This window comes from Sciurus carolinensis, chromosome 6 (genome assembly GCF_902686445.1).
Source record: "Sciurus carolinensis chromosome 6, mSciCar1.2, whole genome shotgun sequence".
Classification (NCBI taxonomy): domain Eukaryota; kingdom Metazoa; phylum Chordata; class Mammalia; order Rodentia; family Sciuridae; genus Sciurus; species Sciurus carolinensis.
In genome coordinates, this window is record NC_062218.1 from 29,674,976 (window position 1) to 29,694,108 (window position 19,133).

Consider the following 19,133-nt stretch of genomic DNA (forward strand, 5'->3'; position numbering starts at 1 on the left):
TAGAATGCAAGGAAAAACCGGGCCAAATTAGATGAGTAGGTGGGAAGCTTTGAAATCCTCGGAATTAATGGAGGACTCCATCATGGTTCAAAGTCCAGGTCCTAGTGGACTGGAGAAGGAGAGAAGCTGTAGGGGGTCTGGGTCTTTGAGCCCTTAGCCTGTTCCCACTGGTAATCTGGCCGGTCAGTTCTGGCTGTAGATGTCTCCCTTTTAACTCCTGAGCAAAGAAATACTTAATGTTGGGAGTTCTGTCTTGCCACCTGATGAGTGTTAGGAAACACGACTTCAACCAATTGGTTCAGTCCTGAGAAAATGAACACATTCTAGTTTACTTTCTGTTCAATAATTTTGGGAAATATAATCGATCCGATTCTGGTAAGAAAGGGGCTTGGATCAGTTACTTTAAACATCCCCACGATCATGAACGACTTTAGAAGTCGATCAGAGATGAGTACTATTCGGGGTCTCATCCGATCCAGGGGTCCGGGCACGGGTAACTCTACGAACTTCAGGTTAAGACGATGAAACAGATTCGTGGAGAAGGGTCCCACGATCCGCAGAAACTAAAAGCAGGCCACGGACGCCCAGGGCGCGCGGGCGCGGGGTCCCGGTCGCAGCCGGGGACCCGCAGGCAGGGCGCACCCCCCGTGGGTCCCGGCCTGAGCGTCGGGCCGGGTCACCTGACTCGCGGAATTTGGGGCCGCGCTGGGTTGAAGGGGAGGGGAATGGCTAGCACCTCCCTTCCCGCTCCCCCTGGATCCAGGTCGGCGGGGGCCGGCGCCCGGCGACCACGTGGTGGTGCTGCCGCTGCCCCCGCCCCGCCGGCCCAGCCCGGGAGCCGCGGCGCCCACTGACCCCCGCAGCGGGAAGGAGGAGGGACGGAGGCGCAGGAAGCCGAGCAGGAAGCGAGCCCGGCGGCCGCGTTTTCCTGGGGAAGCCGCGGGCGGGGTGGCGCAGCCAGCAGGGCCGGGGGAGCCGCCGCCTCGATGGGGTGAGTGCGCGTCGCCGAGAGTTGCGAGGCTCCGGGCGCGGGGTCCCCGATCGCGTCCCCGCCTTTGTGTCTGGGGCTCGGGCAAGGGAGGCGGCGAGGCGCTGTGGACGGCGCCCGGGCGGAGCGGCTTAGCGGGCGGCAGCCAGGGTCCCGCCAGCACTGCCCGGTGCGCAGCCGGCCGCCAACTGTCTGCGGAGGACAGATGGGACAAGAAGAGGAGGATGGCGGGGATCTGGGAAGAGAGAGAGGAGGACCGGCCAAGTTAGGAAAAGGGGGTCCTCCTCCTCTCGGGCCCCCGCGACCTGCAGGCCGGCTGGGGTAGGGCAGGGGCTCGGGGCTCTGCGGAGGGAGCGCGGGTGGGAATGAATGACTAGACCCCAGAGGATGTTCTGGGTGCGCCCTGGAGACAGCACCCTGTCCCACCTGCTTCGCCCTTCCCGGCGTCCCGCTCCCCCCAGGTCTCTGCTTCTGGGCTCGACCCGCCTCCCCGCTGAACTTGGAGGAGCTGGGGAAGGAGGTGTGGGCTGGAGACTCCAGCGGTTCCGCAGGTCCCGGGGACCGCTATTGTTCTTTTTCTGACTCCCGAGAGCCGCTCAGCTGGCCGAAGGGCGCAGATGAGACCACTTCGGGCCTGCCACGGCCCCCAGCCCACGGCCCCCTGGTCCTTTTACTCGCCGCGGTTCCGAGGAAGGCGGGGAGGAGGGATGCTGGAGTTAAGGCAGGCTCGCGGTAGCTGGGACTTGGGAAAAAAGACAGATGTGGAGCCGCCAGAGGGGCTCCCGCCATCTCCCGCGACCCCGGCCCGGGAGGGCGGGTGTCTTTGACTCATCTTCCTTTAGTTGCCGGCTTGGACAGGTTTGCGTCTACGGTTTAGATTTTGCAGTTTGCAGCGTTCATCTCTTAACCCCCTTTGGGCTTTGTATCCCCCTTCTGAAGAGGCAACAGACGGAGGATTAAGATAGATGGAGCCCAGAGTGACGAGGCCTGGGCAGGGGCTGTACATTCAGGCTTCCCTTTCTTTTCCAAGAAGTTCAGCTCGGCGCAACTTTATTTGCTGTGCTGATTGGGGCACATCTGCGGACTCCAGGCCGCGCACCTCGGACCTGCCGCTTCCCTTCGCAGTAGCCTCGCAGGTGATTTGGCTGGGATTCCCTTCCGGGAGAGGAGAGTACCGAACTGCCTGGGATGGGGAAAAATAGCTTGTTCTCTAGGGACTGTGACCTCAAGGCCTAAAAGACAGGGCAAAGAGAGGAGCTGATTTTGTCCTTCAGTAGGACTTAGCAGAAGCCCTTCAGCGCAGAGTCTCACCTCCCTTGTTTGAATTGAGTTGGAGAAGAGACTAAATCACAGGGAGGCTGGATTTTGATAGCTCTATCCACTGAGTGCTCAGCCCGCTTCACTCGTATGGCTGGGAGTTTTATTACTAATGAATATATTTCGATAGTCTTTTAAAAATGGTAGCTAACAGGTAAGATGTTTTCTTCCTTGGGTTTGTAAGGCAATTGATTTTATCAGACGACATGTATTCAGTAGTTATCATTTTAACCAGTGCTTGCTTAACGTGAACTAGGAGAGCATGGGCTGTCACTAGACTTTAATTTCTATTCACTGAAATGCTTCATTGATGAATTTATTGTTGCATTTTCCATTTACACTACTTAAACTTGTATTATGGCTCTCCTCACCCCAAACTGGGTATCAAATCCAGGGCCTTGCACATTCTAGCACTCTGCCACAGAGCTACAACACCGATCCCTTTTATGACTTTTTTGAGAGTACTGATGGTGGTTAAAACCCAGTTGAAAAATCTTGTACTGTTATCTGTGAAACTAACACAGATGCAGAGCCTCTGGAAAGTCAATGGGAGAATGATATATGATATTATATATATATGATATGCGCCCACCCGCTAGGAGTGTACTCTGACAGTGAAATTCTGTCTCTGGACTGCTATTTCTCAATGCATCTTAGAGGCAGGTACACCTACCATTCCTCTTTGCTATTTTGTTGTTGCTAGGAATCAAACCCACAGCCTGAGGAATGCTTAGCACATTCTGTACACCACTGAGATGCACCCCAAGCTTCCTGCTCACAGGCCCCCATGTTTTTTTTTGTTTTGTTTTGCTTTTTTTTTTTTTTTTTTTTTTAATGCAGGGGATAAAACCCAGGGGTGCTTAACCACTGAGCCACGTCCCTAGCCCTTTTTTAAAATATATTTTATTTTGAGACAGGGTCTTGCTAAGTTGGTTAGGGCCTCACTGAGTTGCTGAGGCTGGCTTTGAACTCCCAATCCTCCTACCTCAGCCTCAGGAGCTGCTGGGATTAGAGGCATGCCCCACCATGCCCTGCAACCCCCATGCTTTAAAAGTGAAGAAACCGAGATTTGGAGGTTAAGGGCAACTGGCCCTTGGAGTCAATAGAATGTGGTGGAGAACTTTTGTCTTTTCCTTTCTTCTGAAATAAAAAGAAATTTGAAATATTTCAAACATACATCAAAGGAAAATACAGCAAGACATTCATTTTTTACTGCCTAGGTTTAAGAGTTGCTTAACTCTCCCTCCCTCAATAAAATAAACTGCAACTTAGTTTTTTTTTTTTTTTATTTTCTTTTTTTTAACCCATCCCTTCTCTTCCTCCAGCCCCAGGGAACCACTGATGTGGAGTTACTACATACAGTTCCCAAGCATGTGTGGTACTTCTGTGTATTATATATCCCCCAGAATATATGTCAGTTTGTGTTTAGCATTTTACATAAATGGTGTAATTCTGTATACATACAGCTTGCATTTTTAAACTCATCATTATGTTGAGGTACATGTAGATCTTTATTCAATGTGTTAGGTACTACAGAGAATTCTAGTGTACAAATAAATGATAGTCTACTCATTCCCTTGACAAGAGAAAATTAAGTGTTTCCAATTTTTCACTGTTACAGGCACCTTTTCTGCCGAGGGGCAGTCTGTTACAATAACAAACAGTAGTGTAGTATACATCCTGAGACAGGTCCCTTTGTGAACAACTTTCTCTGTTAAATGCCTACACAGTTAGTTGCTGAGTAATAAGGTCTAGGCCCTGCATTTATTATTTCATTCCCCGACAAATATTTGGGTGATACAGGGTCTCTTTCAATTGATCAATTTAAAACTCTAAGCACTTAGATTACATTCATTGACTCTATTATTTTATTTTTAAAAAATTTAAATAAGAAAAGTGCCTCTTTTTTAAAAAGTTGAAGCATGAGACAGAAACCATTGTGCTGAGTTTGGGATCCTTTGTACTAAAACCTTTCTCAGCCAGTTGTTGGTTGTGTCTTCTTGGATTAGTCATTCAGTTTTCTCTTCCTCATTTCCTCCTTGGTGAGACTAAGAGGTTGAGGAAGCATTTCCAAAGGCACATTCCTGCTTTAAGTGTTTATGAAAATGTGGTTATGTTAGGGATATATTTTGCCCCCCATGGTAACCCCTTAAACTGAAGGAGCTTAAGGCATACATTGTCTTCCTTATTATTCCTTCAAACTGCCAGGCACATTCCATCCTCTGAGCCTTTGCATATGCTGTTCCCTCTGCCTAGAAAGCTCTTCCTCTAGTACCCATGTGACTGCGCCCTCCTCTGCTGAGGTGTTCAATCAGACATCCCCTTTCAGCATGTTCTGATACCCCTTCCCTGCTGGATATTCCTCTATGATACTTATCTACTTTGCCAAATAATTTTTGTTAGTATTGCTGGTCTTTCCATATTACAATATAAGTCCACGATGGCAGGGGTTTTACCTCTCTTATTCACTGGTATATCCCCAGTGGCTAGAACAGTGTCAGTACATAGTAGGTACTCAAGTATTTGAAGAACAAAGAAATGTAATGCTTTTCTGAAATGTTGTGATTTTCGACTTGGAATTTCTCTTTTAGTACATATTGAAACTGTGTAATGGTATTGGTTGTTCTGCAGCTGTAATTGAGATCCCCAAATGTCATATTTATAGGTTCTAACAGGATAAAAACCATGTCTTTAAGAAACTACTTTGTTTAAATCCATGGATAAACCCCATGTATTTTTTAATGCAACATTTTGTGCAAACCTGAATTCAAAGAAGGACCTGATAACATGGTGCTTGGTAGCACGCTCACCTTCCCTTGATAACCTAGTTTTCCAGTGTTGTACATGTGGAGGGTATATAACCAAGGGATGCTGAGCACCTCCACAAAACATCTGTCCAAACAGGCCAGCAGCCATCTCCAGTAGCAGCATCACACTGAATTTCTAAGAATGAATATTTCTGTGAATCATCATAGAATATACTTATCATTGCCCTGACTCTCTGTCTTCATTTCTAATGGTATCTGGGGAGTAAAGATGGGGTAATGACCTTAATTGGAAGATCTAGGAGCGACCCATGTGCTGTAAGTACCTAGAAATATTCTTAGTTAACTGTCACTTTGTAAATTCCTTAATTCATGACACAGAATGTAACACACATGTAACATTCACTGTTACAGTGTTGTTAATTATTTTATAAAAGCCAAATGAATTTTCTTTTCTTTGTATGATGAGTATAGGGGTTGACAAAACAAAGCTAAATATATCAGAGCCTCTTGGCTATGTTTTAAGTGGGCAATAGGGAAATGAGACTAGATTTTCTTGCAGTTTGCTCTATAGATATACCTACTGATGGTATCCTTACAATTCACTAGAGTATTGAAGCCCAACTATTTTATCCTTGGAAATAAAATTGTGAAAGAAATCAGAATATTGTTGATCAAGATAAGGTTAATCTTCTGCTCTTTGGTTTACAGTTACCTTGCATTGAAAAGTATAGGTAGTTTAATACAAGTAAAAGAAAGGTTCAACAAACTCTCCTTTTCCCAAGTCTTGCCATCTACAATGAACAAAAGCCTGATCTAGTCTTGGACATCAGTCTCACTCATGGATACCAGTAAATTCAGTCAACATTTAAAAAGTAATTTTCTGGACTTAACCATGTATTTAAAAACAGAGCATTCTTCTATTTAATTGAAGGAAAGTAAGCATGTCTCATTCTTTAACTTTATAATCTATGTGTCCAGTATAATACTGTCACATAGGTGATTAACTTATTGAAGTGCATATACAAAAATATTCCAGAGGTTCCTAAGCCCCAGATGGTGGCCATCAGACATCGAGCCATCTAACCCAGAGGATATAAACAACAATCAAAAGGTAGAGGAGTACAGAGAGTTAGCAGCAAAATGCAAGTTGAAGTTCACAGGATGTAAAAGAAAACACCTTTCCTCCCTGCCCACTTTTTGGGGAAGTTTGTGCATTGTTTTGTCTGCTTCATTAGCTATTTATTTTGTTGTTGTTGTTGTTTTTAAAACCTCACCTCATCTACTCCTCTAATCTTATCTGTGATCTTGACTAGTTCTTTCTAGACATTCATTGGAAATGACATTCACTGGAAATTATAATGGGCACTTCCTTGATTCCGAATAAGCAGAACTGAAATGTAAGAAAAGTTGGTTATAGTCCAAGAAACTCATTGTACAGTAGAAGAAATGTATGGACTCCTTTTCTTTCCATGTATTTTTCTTAATTTATACTTGGTGAACACTAAAGTTTATTATCAAGTATCCCAAAATAAGCTACTCATTATCTACTAAATAATTTTCCCTCACAAGTATATATTGTATTAAAATATTATATTTGTTTATTGCCTTTTTAAACCTTAACCTAATTTTCTTATCCCTACTGGGTATTGCTATTGATAAAAAAAAATTAGTCTTTCTTTTCTTCTTTATGATTTCTAGAATGTTCTAGAATATCTAGAATGCTTTTTCTTTCTTTTTAAAGAACTAAATAACTCTAAAATTAAAAGCAGCAGCAGCCTGATTCTAACTCTTTTTACTTTGACTGTCTCTGCCCAGTTTTGCATTGTTGGCTAAAGTGGTAGACCCTCAGCCAGAAAGCTGCGACAGAGTTAGAGCTCACCAGTGGGGATAAAAGGCCAAAGAACTCTTGCTTTTCATGAGGGCAGGCACCAAGTAAAGTGTTTCTCTCCAAGGGGAATATGTTTTGCAAATCAAGGAAGATCATGTAGCAATGAATCTGAAATATGTTTAAATCATAGGTAGACAATTTTGCAAATCAGATGCAGGTTCTGGGCCATTTTTTCCATGGGAGATACTTATCTACAATGATGCTATATGTTCATAATTTTTATGAGTTTCAAAAGGTTCATGGAACTCTCTACTTTAAGGCCATTTCTCTCCCTCTTTGGAATATTTAGGTAAAGAACCTAATGTTATATTTCTCCTACTTCCTTTAGCAGCCACCTCTGAAGGGTAAGGATTGCAATTAAGAAGGATCTGTTTTCTACCACATGCTACTATCTCCCAGGATAGTTGGATGACCTGTCATATATGAGTGAAAAGTAGTAATTAGTAGTCTTATTCCCTCAGTTGGAAAACAAGTCACTGGTTGCTATACCAACCGGTCTATAATGTTGAGCATTTTTAGTAGCTATTTCTATTGGATGCAGTAAAACTATTAGAAGTAATAAAATATGGCTCTGTGGTATGACTATTTCACAGAGATATGAAGAATTCTAAGGATGGGCCTTAAGCTTCTTGCCCAAGGCTTATCATATCTCTTGGGTTAGAGATGGGCCTGTCCCCAAGCAGCAGCAACTTCCCGTCTTTATTATTGCAGGAAGGAATGGAAATAGCCTAGGCTATACCTGACAACTCTCCTTGGCTCACAGGTTAGGCCTTTGGCTGTTTAGCCCAGTGAGGAAATATCCCCATCTCATTCCCTCTTTCTTCCTTCTCATCTTGGCCTTCCAACCTGATGGGGGTCAGTGGACCCCAGACAAAGATAAGCCACCCCTAGTGGAGGGCTGACCCTCAGTGGGATACTTACTCTTGCCAAGCAAAACATCCTTCTGCAACATCAAAGATGCTGGAAGAAGGCACTGCTGATGTCAGAAACACCCAGAACTTCTGTTGGTGTCCATTTGATATCCTTGTGCCATTGAAGTAAAAAAATGGCGTCCAAAAAGATGCTGCCTGGCATGCAGCAGAGGATGCCCAATGGAAGCTCATTCAACAAGTTGGTTTAATTGACTTAAACATCTTCTCTGTGGCAGACGCTTTACTGCTGGACTGTCAGCGAATAGTGTCTGGGCTAGTCTTATTCATTGTCAGATTTCCCATGAGTAATACATGATGGTGGGCTAAACAAATGTTTGGAGATCCATGAATGAATGGCAAACCTGCCCTATAGGACTTAGATTTTTAAACAGGATGAAACGCCTGTTCACAGTCGACTAACAGTACAAGGTGGACTGTATTGGTGGTTGGAATGGGGTTGTGGGGAATTCATTTTACAGAGGAGGCCTAGAGAAGTGAAAATGACCTCTTGGAAAGAGACCAAAAGAGGCAGGGCTAGATAGGACCTGGGTTCTGGCTGCTTACAGCACTGGACGGTTAAACACTCTTTCTGTGTGTCTCTCAGACCCACATAGTGACCTTGGGAGTCCTAAACATAGCTAACTAATTGTTACAAATGAAGAAGACTTGTTTAGACTTGGACAGTTCAGTTTGAAGAATAGAGTGGAAATTGGGAGCCTCAGATGAAGCAAATGACTTAGCAAATGGTGAGGAAAGACATGGAACCCCCACCCTTAGCGTCCTGCTGAGTGAGAACCTCATAAACAAATCTATTTGTCAAGCTTTGTCAGTGAGTTAACAGATTCTGCATGGAGTCGCTTAATTTGACAAGAATGTTCAAGTAATTTGAACATCTCCCATGAAAGTCGACATGTTGGTGATGGAGCATTTTTCAGAAATGAGGAGTACTGACTTGCGGAGCTGAGAGAGGTGACCTCCTCCCACCCAACCTGTGAGCCAAAAGGCTTATGGGCTGCATTTTCTTTTCTTCCTCATGAAAGGGAGCCATGACAAAAATATAAGATAGGCTCCAGCCACAAACATGTGCCAGAGTCCTTCATGAACTATGTGAGGATGACCCCTTCTCTCTCCAAGCAACTGTTACTCCAGGCTGAGTCCACATGCATCATGGGTAGAAGTTGTTTCAGATGCCCTCAGGACCTTCTTGGGTCTTTGTTTAAAGTAAAAAATCCTTAGATTTTCTTTGGGACCAATAACATTTTTCTTGAGGGAAAAAAAAATCACATTTCTTTTCTGTAAATTCTTTTGAATTTACAGGCACAGAAAGAATAACCAATATCCATATGCCTACCATCCAGGATTTCTGGGAGTGAGTCTCTCTCTCTCTCTCTCTCTCTCTCTTTCTCTCTATTTTCCTCCCTTCCTTCCTTCTTTCCTTTCATTCTTAAGAGAACTTTCACTCTGGACACTACCCATATGTGTATGTCCAGTCGACACTCTTGATGAATTCCTAGGTAATTAGATTCTTTCTGTGCTGTTTAACTTTATTACAATGTTGGGTGTGCCATTATTTACTTTTTCTATTGCTCTTCTCCTAGTCTCTAAAAGCCAGAAGAGGCAGGCAGACTGCAGTGCTTCCCTCCAGCGATGCCCATCCCAGGCCCATCTTTTGGCTGATGGGCTGGTGGCCATGTTGCTATTTGTGCCTATTTGGCAAGAAGTTTGCTTTCCTTCTCTCCTTTAAAGGCATCCCTGATTACTTTTAAGTGCATACCCCCTAGAACAAAGGGTGTTTAATTCCCATGGCTGTGAAAGTAGGTGTTTATATGCACCCTGGCAAAAGAATCAGAAAGAGAAGCTCACCCTACCCTGTTGCTATCTGCTTCAGGCCTAGGTGGCCGCCTGCCGGCTGTGGGCGCTTTTGTGTGTGGCTTCCAGAACAAGTATCACCTTTACTCCCCAGGCCCATTCCTGTCTCCTTGGGCGGCTTTTAAAGGACTTAACTTTAATATTGATGCTTTTTGGGCTGGAATTGTGGTTTACTGGTAGAGCAGTTACCTGGCATGTGTGATGCCCTGGGTTCAATACTCAGCACAGCATATAAATAAATAAATAAATAAATAAATAAATATCCATTGACAACTAAAAATTTTAAAAAAAATATTGGTGCCTTTCATTGTCCTGAAGAATTGAAGTATTTCATTTTTTTTAAATAGCTCAGGGAGAAAGATGTTTGAGATTGAATAATTTCTTAAGGAACAGAAATGTCCTAATGATAGGGAAGTATGTAAGTATCAGACATTCTGCTTTTTCCACATTGTTGCTACAACATGAAAACCTGCATCCCAACCTGTGCTTTGTGAGCTCAGTTGAGGGTAAAAATAGTCACTTCACTTATCTGTAGTTCTCTTTGTATTTTCTCTGATACTGCCTTGGTGTCTTGAGTAAAACATTATGGAAAAGACTTTGGTTAAGTTCAGTGAAATCATTCATTAAGCATATGCTGCACATATGAGAAGGACAAAAATGTAAAGAAACTACCCTCTCCCCGAGTGAGGCAGGGGCGGTAGTGAGGGCCAACAGCCAGCAGGAGGAATACCTTTTGTAGATTGGTCCATTCAGACTCTAGGTGCTAGAAGCAATTCTGACGACTCTTTCAACTTTAAAGGCAACAGATTTTTTTGTTTGTTAATACTAAAAAGTTGAGACCTTTATTATTAGTTTTCTAATGTGTAGCCTAGTGTTGTTTGGGGCTCAAAAATTGAACCTCAGTTTAGATCTAGCTACCTTCCATTTGCAAGCAATAAATTTTCTGTGCTGCAATTTGTTAATATGGAGCTTGGAATAATAATAACAGCAGCATTTCTAAAGTGGTTGTATTAAAGGAGATATTACTTATTTGTAATAAAATTTTTAAAAAATTACACAAGATAAAATAAAAAATTTTCAAAGCTAAGTAAATGATACCTATTTGTGGCTATTATTGTCACTGATAATGCTATCCATTTCTCTTCCAACCTGCTTTTAAAGAATTGTAGCTATGTTGGCCAAAATGATTATTCCTGCCCTTAAAATCTGTATCAATAAAAGGAGGTTGCCTCACATGTTATTATTAACACTTTGTAGTTAGCAACTATGTTTCTGTTTTATTCTTCCTATTAGTCCTTATTATGTCATTTTGTAATATGGACATTGTAAAGATGTAGTTCCTTTGCTAATGACCAGTCTTGCCCCTAATTGCTTTAACAGGTTCCTCAGAGAACTTGTCTTTCTTCAACCATAATTTAAACACAACATTAAAATCTCAGTTAAAGATGGTAGTACTTAGTGTGATCTTAAATTACCTTTTGCATCTTTTGGAAAACTGTCCGACAGTTCAGAGAAAAATATAGACCTGTTTTCTGAATAGTATATGATGAGGTTATAATTGGATTCACATAGACTGGGTGTCCATCCTGAGTGGAATAAAATTTTTGGTTAATTGGTTCTTTCTTCTAAGTGTGATAGAGTGAACTTGTTAAACTACAACTTTCAATTATTGTTCTATCACTAACTTATAGTATTTACTAAACCTGAGTTTTATGATCTTATGATGGTAAATGAATTGAAGCCAGTAGCATGGGCATTTTCTGCTTAATTTTTATCCTGCCTTATTAATACTTGTTTCTACTATTGTCTTTGAAGGGAAAATCTGAATAATCACTAATAGAGATGCAAGTCACAAATAGAGGCTATGTAGATAATTTTAGTAGCCATAGTAAGAAAGTTTAAAAAAGATGAACTGTATTATTTCATTGTATTTAACATAACCAAAATATTATCATTTCCAACATGCAGTCAATACCAAACTTATTAGAGACATAGCTGGCATAGAAAGTCTTTGAAATCCATTGTGTATTTGTATTTTCTATTTGTACTGGTCACACTTCAGTGCTCAGTAGCCAGCTGGGAGTGTATCTAAGTGGTAGAATCCTTGACTGGCATGTGTGAGGCCATGGGTTCCATTCCCAGCCCTGGAAAAAAATGATTCCAAATGCTCAGTGGCCACATGTGGCTAATGGTTTATAGTATTGGGCAGCACTGGTATAAATAATATGACTTCATTTAGGTCCTATAATTCCAGAACTGCTTGGTATCTAGAATGCCCTCCACAAATGGATGTTCAGTTAAGTTTCCCTGTGTCTTTATTTAGTGAACTGGTATTTTGCTCTTAGCTTCAAGCCTTTTTTGTACAGAAATGCAATAACTTCATCAAACACTGATGGTACATGGTATAATGGGCATTTGAGTTTTTGGTGGACAAATCTGAATCTCTGCCTTTGTGCCAGTACATTAAGCCATGTGAACTTTTTTTCACAATAAGACTAATTTTGTAGGCAAAAGATTGTATGCAATTCACATTTCTACATCAGCTGTATATGTGCTTGGCTCATAGTTGATATTCAAGGCATGTGACATGAGTAAGGCATTACAGGTTTCTTGTCTTTTCTCTTAAATTGCAAGTTCTTGAATATCCATGAGGTCTTTACTATGTAAACCCTTTTAGCATCAAGTACAAGGCATGGAGGCTTGCAGATGTGTGGGGAATTGGAGCATATTAAATCTTTGTTACACTGATGGAAACATTAGCCAACCTTCATATTAATGCTGTTTTCTTTTTATGCCTAAATACAGAACATGGTTGGAAATGGAAAGAGAGAAGCTGTTTGATCTCAAATGCAGTTAAGAGAGGTGTATCTTCACCAGGCAGGTGTTCTAGGCCCCCATGTCACAGGCATGGAATAAATACCTGGTAGTTCTAATGGAAAAGTATCTGAAAGGCTTTTCCATTTGCACTGCCAGGGATGTCGTGTGGCAGATCCAGGCTGGCATAGCCCCTGTGCAGTGATTCCTTGGTGTTTGAGACACTGTGTTAAGCTTCTCTTCTAGGTTTCTTGTTCAGAATAAATTAGAGTGAGTGATTATATTTGCATATCATATCTTTACTACTATTCAAGGATAACTGCTCAGAGGAGTATCATTAGACCTTGAGCACTACATCCCCACCCCAGACTCCCAGGGAAACCAACTCAGTGTTCTTCTCTCCCTGTTCCTTCCTATCCTAAAGGTTTCCTCTATTCAGCTTCAGAAACAGCTTCATTTTTTTCCCTCCTTCAAACCCCTTCATCTCTGTAGAGCCAAGTCCCTGGGAAGCAGAGGAACTTGGGTCCACCCCATCTCCAGACCCCAATCACTAATCCCAATCCCACCCAACCTGACTTTTGTTTGTGAAAGTTTTAAAATAATCTAATCTATTTGTTTCCAGTTGATTACAATTATTTTCACTGTTGGCCTGGTCTCTGTAGAAGAACCAAAGACAACTTACTCTCAGAATGGAAAAAGCCCAGAAGACCCATGCTTGGGCTGCTGGCAAGGTCTTCCGTGGAGGCTGTGGCTTAGCCATAAGCAGGAGAATGAACAGTTTGAAGGTGGGATTTGGGTGCAAGGACACAGAGCAGATCAGATCAGGTCAGGCAGCAGCTAGTAACCAAACGAGTGATAAATATGCCCTCCCTAACACAGGTTCAGAGGGGACATTGCCAGCCAGCTCATTGTGTTAATTTCAATTAGTCTCCAGGAGTATATATTTCACTTCTGTAGGTTCATAAAGTAAATTTAGCTACTGACTTCAGAGATGCGCTGAGGAGACCGCACACACACTGCAATCCAAGTTCTCTTTCTCTGTGGTGTCTGAGATGACAGACTAAGCGTGACTGAGTGGGTGAGAAGGCACTAAAACATCCGTCAGTATGCTTAACATGGCAAGTGACAGAAATTCAACTTGAATAGCAGGGCCTCCAGGATCCCTGGAAGCAGTCCCCTCCCCTGCCCTGTCCTTCCATCTCTCAAGCCAGCTTTTTGCACAGGACAAGAACTGGGTCTTGGAAGCTGTCAGGCTCACGTTTTTGAGTTTCTTCATTAAAGAGGAAAGACTCTACTCCCCCAACCCCAATGCCAAAAATCCTGAGGAGCGTCTCTGAAAGTCCTAATGACACTTTCCCATTTCAAAGGGAGCAGCCCTGCCACAGTGACCTGGGTGGATGGGGAGAGAAGAGAAAGAAGACCGGGCCCTGCCAGACACACAACAAGAGCATACAGGGACAGTGGTGTGCTAAAGGGAAGGAAGAGGCCTGCCTGAAAGGGAGCACACATCCCCGCCCTGTTGGACTGGAGATGAGAAACATCCTGGTTTGAACCCCAGGGCTCAAATTGTGTCCAGATGCGACGGTTGGGGACTGTGGAAATCATTTAGGGTTCTCCATCCACTCCTTTTCTCCTGTCCTGGAGGCATCCATATTCACAGAATCTATCAACATATTTGTGTCCCTGCTTCTGCACAGTATTCAAGACACTGGATGATCGGGTAGAGAGATTCAGCACCCCACATGGAACCACTGTGATCATGGTAAATGACATTTTCCATATTCCCGAATATGGAGAGTCCATGTTGTCCCTATTCTGAAACTGAGTCAAAGAGCCAATGAAATATGCAGCAAGCCAACTTTTGGCAATAAAGTCTTTCTGGAATAAAATCAGGGGTTAAATATAACAATGAGTAGAACCTTTTTTTCTCACTCCAAAGATAGTTTTCATAACCAAACACTTTGCATATGGACTGCCTTTTTACTTTTTGTATTAAGTGTATGTAATGCCTTGAACTGTGATCCTCCTGCCTTAGCCTCTCAAGTAGCTAGAATTACAGGAGTGTACCACATACTTCCCCGGTTTGCATTTTATGTTTAAGAAACAGCTTCACTAAAGTGCTACTTACATCCTGCTGCAATTAAACCACCAATTTTAGTGTACCATTCCATGATTTTTAATAAATTGACAGAGTTGTGCAACCATCCCCACAATCTGGTTTTAGAACATTTCCCTCTTCCTGGCGAGATCCCTCATGTCATTTTCAGTCACTCCTGTTACCATCCATCCTCAGCCCTAGACAACCACTAATCCCTTTTGTCTCTATAAATTTGCCTTTTCTAGACACGTCGTAGAAATGGAATCATGCAGTATGTGGTCTTTAGTCTGACCGTACTTAGCATAGTGTTTTTTGAGCTTTATCCAAGCTCACCATGGATTGATATTTCATTCCTTTTTATTGCTGGAAAGTATTCCATTATGTGGTAATGCCACAGTTTGTTTACCTAGGATATATTTCAGTTGTTTCACTGTTTCACAATTTGAATACTGCTTCTGTAAACATTCATGTACAAATCTTTGGTGGATGTGTGTTTTCATTTCTCCTGGCTAGATACGTAGGAATGCATATGGTAAATTTTTATTGAACTTTTTGAGACGCTGCCAAACCTTCCCCAATGGCTATACTTTCTTGCATTTTCACTGGTAATGCTTAAGGATTGAACCTGTACTTGATAAGTTCTTTTGGTTTCAAGATGGGTGAAATTCAAGGAAAGATCTTTGGAGGATAGCACCCAGGGGCTTACCCACACTTAGGTACAGACAACTTCATATACCTGGCTGTTTGGAGTTGATCACTAGCTATGGGCAAAGCAGTGTTTTTCTCTTGAGAGGTGAGCACAATGATGTATTTAGAAAGCGATACTGAAATGAACATCAGAAGATAAATATTGACCAGACAGGGGATTTTAGAGATCATCTTAATATAATCTCAGTGTGGGATAATCACTTAAGAGTTTCTTAGTCCTAGAACCATTTTTATATTCTAGAAGTTGTGGTTTTGATTAAGTCTGTAGTTTTTAAATTGGATGGATTTAGGGCAGGAGGTAACCTTAGGACTTCTCTTTCCTAGCCTCATTGGAGGACATGAGGAGCAGATTTGACAGACCAGATAGTAATGTTGCCAGAGCCCTGGCCAATTTTATATCAGTGCCTCTGGCTCTGGCTGATCCAGGGACCAAGATCAGTCCTAGTTGATGGCAGGTTTTATTCTCAAAGAAGAATGATATATTTGATTCTCAAGAAAAATGTCATCCCCTGGATAAAGGCAAGTTGTGAATATAGGGAGATTAATGTTTTCAGAAGAATTTTACTGCTTATTTTGATGCAATAGCTAAATGACATTTATGGTTTAAAAAGAATATGTTCGTTTGTTTTCTTTGAAAAATGTCAGATATTAAAGTATCTTAGAAAGGATCCATTGCCAAAATGAAACTGTCAATATCATTTTTTCATAACGCCTTTAAAATGTTTTAATTGAATTTTTAATTGACACACTAATTGTATATATTTCTATGCTACACTGTGATGTTTTGATATGTGTGTACAATATAAGTAAATGAAAGTAATTAGCATATTCATTACCTCGAACTTTCCTTAACTTCTTTATTATTTGGGTAATCTTTTAACTAACATGTATCTTAGTTAATTCATAAAAGAGGACATATGAAAGCACCCAGCCCGTAATCGATACTCAGTGAAGTTTGCTTTTTTAAATTTACTTATTCATATGTGTTTGGTGTGGTGAATATATAAGTTTGATAAGATGTTGTCTTTGTTTTCTGTCCCACCGTCTGAGTGTGAAGTTAGTATAGTCCTTGCCTCTAAATGAAATCTATGACTTTTCTGATTATTATTAATTTAAAAGTTTCACAGTGAATTTTAGTTCTTAGATTAGAATGTCCAGTTTCTCCCCCTCCTCCTTTTTACCCTTCTGGAAATCAAACCCAGTGTCTTACATATGCTACCCACTAAGCTACAACTCCAACTATCTATCTATCTATCTATCTATCTATCTATCTTCCTCTCTTCCTTCCATCCCCTCACCCCTCTTTCTTTCTTTCTTTCTTTTTTTTCCCATGCTGGGGATTGAACCCAGGGCCTAGATCATGCTAAGTAGGTGCTCTACCACTAAGCTATACATCTTCAGTCCAGAATGTCCAATTTCAAATAATGCCTGGGCACCATGGCACATGACTGTAATCCCAGTGGTTTGGGAGGCTGAGGCAAGAGGATTACAAGGGTTCAGCTACCTTCAGCAATTTAGCAAGGCTCTAAGCAACTCAGTGAAACCCTGTCTCTAAGTAAAATATAAAAAGGGCTTGGGATATGGCTCAGTGGTTAAGCACCCCTGGATTCAATCCCCAGTACCAAAAAAAAAAAAAGAAAAAAAAAAAAAAAAAAAAAGAGAGAGAGAGAGAAAGAAAAGATAAAGTTTGATTTAAAGTTAAATGACTTCCCCTTTCCTCACTTTCTGCACTTCACCCTGCTATCCTGCCATTTGCTTGTCAAGCTTTGTGACCCTCTAGGAATTGTTTTCTGGTAGAATTGGGGGTGAGAGTAGAATGGGAAGCAAGAAGGATTACAAAGTTCTTAATTGGTACTATAGCTAGATAGTGTCTGACAGATGTTTGGAGCTGAATCTTGCTCTTGGGATCTTTCTGGGAATGTTATGGACTGAATTGTCTGCTCCAAATTCATGTGTTGAAATCCTAACCTCTAGTACCTCAGAATATGACTGTAACTGGAAATGCCTTTATAGAAGTAGTAAGGTAAAACAAAGTTCTATGGGTCATCCCTTACACAGTGTGATTGTCTTCCTTATAAGAAGAGATGAAGACATAGACACAAGCAGAGGAAGACCAGGGGAAAATAAAGGGAGAAGATGGCCCCAGGGAAGAGGCCTTAGAATGGACCCAATCCACCTACACTTTGACCTTGGACTCCCAGCCTGCAGAACTCTGAGAAACACGTTTCTGTTATTCAAGCTACCAACTACTGTGCTTTTCTGTGGCAGCCCCAGCAGACCAGAAGAAGGGACCTTCACAATTGGTTTTCTCTCCTTGCTGCTTCTGGGACATCACTGGAGACCTCTCTAATAGTTCCCCAGGGAAATGATGTGCTGTCTTCAGTTCGTTGCTTCTCCATCAGGCACTCAGCATTGCTCTGTCCTCTTCCTCCTCTTAGTTCACCAAGTTCCAGAGGATCTATGACAGCTTACTGCCCTCTGTTGTGAGTTGTCCACTTGTGGCCCATAGGAAATATACTTTTATGGCTAGATAGTCTGCAGCATTCAGACTGAGCAAAGCATAGCAGCGACATCTCCTTTATTTTCACCCTTGAAGCATAGGCCAGTTTCTCTCTTGCCTTTTAGATTTTCTGAGCATGGATCAGACACCCATTTACTCTCTCCAAGCAGTCCTGGAAACCTCTCTCATGGTGGGAATCATTTCATAGTTCTCTCCAGGGAAAGATCCACAGTCTCCACACCTTGGCGCTTTTAGACCCTGCACATGTGAGTAAAGGATTCAAAAGCCCTACTACCAGTTTTCCACTAAATTCTTTAAAAATCTACATCTTGAACTGGCCTCTTTGAAATGAAATGGCTATTGTATCTTTGTTCTTCCAGTTCAATTCTTAGTGTCCTTTATTCATTTATCATGTATTCATTTATTCAGCCATAGTGAAGTGTCACTGAGTGTTGACTATGAAGCGTCCTTTGCTGAGGTTGTAGGTGAAACCCGGGTCCACTTTGTCTAGGATGGATTTTTCCTTAGTGAGGATCTCTCTGACTAACAAGGGTAACTCTCTGTGAAATAGCAGGCATGTTGCCTTGGGGCCAGTTGTTGGCTTTCTCCACAGCTCTCTCCAGAGTCACCTGACAAAATCTGTCCTAAGAGCTTGCCCCCGGGTTCTGTTTTATGATCCTTCTCCTACTGAGCCCCACATTCCATTATTTAAAGTGGTCTGCTCCTTGACTAGTGTCGGGAGAGATGCTGCAGGAGAAGAATGTAAGGGACAGGGAGTGGGGCTGGCAGGCAGGACAAGGAGGGGCAATTTGTTAAGCATCCATAGGCCAAGTGAGCTGGACCTTTTATGAACTTGGTGCTTTGATTTGTACATGGTAAGGCCCAATCATTTTGCTGCCTCTATACAAATCCCAATAGAGAGAACACATGTCAGAGCACTCAACTCCTCTGTGTACTTGGGATCAGAGAGAGCTTTGCTGAGGTCAAAGGTGAGGCTGAAGGCTACACAGATGCCTAATTTGTATCTTCGTCCTACATGTTCATCGATGAAACATTTATTGATTATATGCCTATGACTAGGGCCCACATATACATAAGCAAAATGAAAATTCTGCCCTAAGAATCTTCTGTTCCAAAGTATATGATCAATTGGAGATAGAAATTTTCAGATTTGCTCAAAACCTTGAACTGTGTACTCATATCTTGCATCTACAGGAAGCAGATTGGAGAGAATTGTGCAGTTTCCCACGGCACTGACTCAGCGTATGAGAA

General features: G+C 42.1%; 1 protein-coding gene across 2 annotated transcripts in view; it reads left to right on the plus strand.

Moving 5' to 3' along the window:
• Nucleotides 1–732: 732 nt before the first annotated feature.
• Nucleotides 733–19,133, plus strand: part of Rai14 (retinoic acid induced 14) — a 144,514-nt gene continuing 126,113 nt past the window's right edge. The window contains exon 1 of one of the 2 annotated variants that reach the window (XM_047556304.1): nucleotides 733–991. The gene's annotated coding sequence lies outside the window, so the exon portion shown is untranslated. Of the gene's footprint in view, nucleotides 992–1,203; nucleotides 1,310–19,133 lie in introns of those variants that run through there. The other variant, XM_047556305.1, reaches the window with a different exon arrangement.